The following is a 4,761-nucleotide window of genomic DNA, read 5'->3' as shown; positions in this document are numbered from 1 at the left end:
GAAAGAAAGAAAGAAAGAAAGAAAGAAAGAAAGAAAGAAAGAAAGAACGAACCTTTAAGACACAAAAAAATAGCTCGGGTCAGGATCCCCACTGCACCCAAGGCCTCACCTGATAACCAGAACCCAGTGACATCACTCACTCAAGGTGACCAGACACAGTCCTAGAACCAAGAACAATGCTCTGCTCTGCACATCTGGAGAGACACCACCTTGATCTAGCCTGTGGCTGGAGAGTCTTTCTCAGGATCCTGACCCTCAAATCAGAGACTTCTGTTAGGGATTGGACCTGACCTTCAGGTAAGATCAGGTCAGGTGAGCAGCCTTGGAGAGATAGGCTTAGGACGAAGTTGGGAATTTAGGGTGTGAGCTTGTATGATGACCCTCAGCATAATAAAACATGACTTTTGCTACACTAACTACGCCTATCTGCCCGCTTGCTTGCTCTGACACAGTGGTACCAGAGCTTGCTAAGTATGAGAACCTGAGTTCAAATCCTCAGCTCCCACGTAAAAGCCATTAGGTAGTGTGTGCGGTACAGAGGCAGGGGGAACACTGGGCTTGCGGGCTACCAGCTCCAGGTTGGATGAGAGACTCATATCAGGAGAATAGGGAAGTGATAAAGCAGGACAATTGGTGTCCTCTGGCCTCTAGTCATGCAGACACAGACAAACACATGTGCACACACTACAGACATAACATTACACACACACACACACACACACACACACACACACACACACACACACCAGCAGCCAGATAGAACAAGTCCTCAGTTAAAGGCCAGGGCTGTGGCTCCACATCAGACCACTTGCCCAGTGTTTCTGAGGCTCTGGAACACCCCCAATGCCAGAAAAATAACACTAAATCAAAACCTCAGCTGTGAGGTTGCGGTCTGTAGGCTCTCCTGTGTCCCAGACCATAAACCAGATCCAGCCACGGTGGCCTCTAGTGTGCAGCCGTGCAAAGGCTGGAGGTTGCCGGGGGACAGCTGCACCTTGCTCGGCCCTCTCTGAAACAAGCACCAAAGTGCACAATCCAAGCTGTGAACAGAAACTCCTAAGAAGCTGCCTCTGACTGGGTGGAGCCTGTGTCCTAGGAGCCTGATGGCCGTGAGGATTTCAGGGCTGTGCAGAGGTTGGAATGTTACAGGTCCTGAGGCTGATTCCCTTATCTCCATATCAGAACTGACATGTTCAGACGAGAGATAAAACCCTCCTAGAAGCTGGCCATGGTGGTGCAGTGCTCCCACTCAGGGAGGCAGAGGCAGGCAGATTGCTGGGAGTTCAAGGCCAGCCTGGTCTACAAAGCCAGTCCAGGAGAGCCACAGCTACACAGAGAAGCCCTGTCTCAAAAAAACAAAAACAAAAACAAAAACAACCCCCAACCAACTAACAAACAAAACAACAACAACAAAAAGCCTTCTAGGATGTGCTGAGTTAGCAGGCAACTAGCTTCTGCCAATCCAACAGCCACGGTGCCATCGGATAGCATCTTAGGCCTCTGGAAGAGCTCCCGCCCACCATCTCGCTATACCCACCTTCCTGATGTACCCACTGATGAATTTAAAACTTGCCTGAATGCATGACTGTCTCTCCTCTGTAAAACCATGCAAACAGGGGAGACTGCTTCCACTTTGGACCATGGTAACCTAGGTCTGTGCTCCCAGGTCATAGCTCCAGAACTTATTCTTAGCTGGATAAGACAGGCCCCACTTTGATTATTACCTTTTTGGTCTGCTTTCAAGAAATTTGGTGTAGATATGTAGTTTGTTTGGTTGCTTTTTGGTCTGGGCTGTTGGGCCTGCTTGCTTTCTGGTGGAGCTCTAAAGGCATTTAGATCTAAAGATTCTGGCTGGTTAGCTGGTCTGGCTTATCTTCACACACACCCCTTTCAGAATCTGAAAGGCATTTTGTTTTTTTTTTGTTGTTGTTGTTGTTTTGTTTTATCTGTCTTTGAAATAGTTTCATTATCATTCCATTCGACCCTTGTCTCCTGTTGTCCCTCCTCAGATGCATAATTCTGCCTTTTCTGCCATTTCCTCAGTGACCTTGCCAAGCCTTGAGCCCTGGAAGACTCTGAGGTCTGCTCACCCAGTGCCTGAGCTGTGCAAGACACCTTGGGACTGAGGGAGGAAAGATGTCTCAGGGAGAAGGCTAAGAAAGCCCATCCCAAAAGCAGCACATAAAACTGACCCAAAACACATTCCCTTTCTAGCATAGATAGGCAATTTTCAGGAGAAAAGAAAAACACATAAATATGGAGAACAAGGTTTCAAGCTCAGCTGCCATCTGGCACTCTTGTTGGACCTACGCATCATAATTACCAACTTGCAACTATCTGAGAAAACGAAAAAGTCTAAAAATAACCACCACAAACTGGTTTATCTTGCCCCCTTAACAAAGTTTTAGGCAATCAAGTGTTGTTGTTTTTTTAAGCAAACAAACAAACAAACAAATCACTGGCAGTCATCTCTAATTGAAATGTAAGATATCTGCTAACAACATCAAACTGGTCCCCTAGGTAAGGCATTCAGCAGGAATGTCCCTACAGCTTTGGAGCGCCTGCAGCCCTGAAAGATTAACCCAAGCCCACGTGTCCGGCGAGTCTTCGCTGTCTTTTATTTGACTGGTTGATCCTATCAAACACGAGTTGTGTGTTCCTTTGTCACTAACAAGACTTGAAAACAAGACTTGTTAGCTGGGCCTGGTGGTGGCGCACGCCTCCAGGAGGCAGAGGCAGGTGGATCTCTGTGAGTGTGAGGCCAGCCTGATCTACAAAGTGAGTCTAGGACAGCCAAAGCTTCACAGAGAAACCCTGTCTGAACCCCCCCCCCCAAAAAAAAAAAAGAAACAAAGCAAAACAAAACATTTTCCTAGCCCTACTTATACTCTGCTGCTGGGTCATATAACACACAGCGTTTCTAGGGAACATCTTCAGAGAGCTTGGTCTACCTGTAGCCTGTCTCACAGATGCAAGGATTCCAAAGAGACGCTTTTGTCTCCCTGTCTGGCTCTGAGACTGTCGAAAGAATGGGCCCCAAGGACCGACCGTGGCGTTTCCCTGGGATCTTGTGTGAGAGAAGGCGAGGGTGCCAACAAGGGTTCCCACCTGCCTTCCTGAGGGTGACCGCAAACCTTCCAGCAGCCTGTCAACAGCCTTATAGGGCTGCTTGGATGTGCGCAGCCTTGGTCTCTATTTAAACATGTTTTTTAAACCTCAGGACCCTAAAGGTGGCCTTGAGGGTTTTCCTGGCTCTGTCTTCCACTTCCCAATGATACCACACTGAACACATTGCCCACTGCCCTTTTCTGCTTTCTACTCTTTTTTTTTTTTCTTCAAGACAGGGTTTCTCTGTGTAGCCTTGGCTGTCCTGGACTTTGTAGACCAGGCTGGCCTCAGACTCACAGAAAGCCACCTGCCTCGGCCTCCTGAGGGCTGAGATTGCAGGCATGCGCCATCGTGCTCAGCCTGCTTTCTATTCTTTATTTGGTCCTTTTAATTGGCTTGTTTGGAAGGATGACTACGCCTGACTTGTCACAAGTAGTGATTACCAAATCACCTGCTAGAAAGCAGCCTGAAACACACACACAAACATACATACACATACACACACACATACACACACACACATACACCTATCCCATTTTACTTGTGAGGCTGCCATTCTAGGCAATCTCTTCCACCTTCCAGGATCTGCCTTGTAACCCCGATTCCCACCACAGCCCTTCATGTTGTCAAGTCTGTGCACAAGACCCACAGGCCCCATCGCTCCCATAGCAAAGCCCAGAGAGGCAGGAAGTCACACGGAGGCAGAGACTCCAGACCTGAGCAGGCAGGAGCAGGTCCTGGTGGTTCGTGCCTGTAATCCCAGCACCAGGGAGGTGGAGGCAGGTGGCAGAGGCTGTTAGTTCGAGACCCACCTGGGTTACAGAACACAACAGTGTCTCACACAACAGCTAGTGAATCATAACCTCAGGGAAGAACAAGGACAGAGAGGTCAGGTACTTGCCTTGCACACACCCTGAGTTCAGTTCTCAGTACTGCAACGCCCTCTCCAACAATTCCAGTAACTCTCTGTGCTGGATGTACTGCTCCACACAGCAATCCCAGCACGCAGGAGGCTTGGAGGGAGAGGCAGGAGGATCGGGAGGCCAGGGCCAGCCTGCATTACCTGAGATTCTGTCTCAGAAAATCCAACCAAACCAAACATAAAATCCCACAGCAATACAATCCTCAGCAGAGGGTGAAGCCGCTTGGGGCAGGACGGTTCCCCTTCCCAGGGTCTTTTGATGGCCCCAAGTCACTAGGAAAGGCCCAGCAGGCTGTTCAGAAAGACAGATGCAGGGAAGAATCTGCCTCCAAAATGGCAGGGATGAAAATAAGGTTCAAGGCAGGTTCTCAGTCACCCCAGGAACACCAAGAGCACAGCAAAGAGATTTGCACAGCCTGTTGGTCACCTCTGGACACAGCCTAGGCGCTCATGCTGACTGAGGTAGCACAGTTCGCATGATACTCCATCTTTGCACAGCCTGGAGAAGTGTGTCCTTACACTGGCTGTAGACAGTGGCAGAGGCGGCACCCTATGTGCCCTCTCTGTGTTTCTCTCCTTCCTGAGACAGCTGGGGACCCAGCCAAGCTGTCTGTACAGAGCTGGGCTTGGAGTCAGGAGTCCTAACCAGGTGACATTGCATGGCCCCTAACAGTCAGGGAGGGGAACACAGTGATTCCCCCTAGTTGCCCAAGGCCTGCCAGCTAAGGCCT

Source organism: Psammomys obesus, unplaced genomic scaffold, assembly GCF_907164565.1.
Source record: "Psammomys obesus unplaced genomic scaffold, mPsaObe1.curated_primary_1811, whole genome shotgun sequence".
Lineage (NCBI taxonomy): Eukaryota > Metazoa > Chordata > Mammalia > Rodentia > Muridae > Psammomys > Psammomys obesus.
This window is presented reverse-complemented; position numbering follows the sequence as displayed.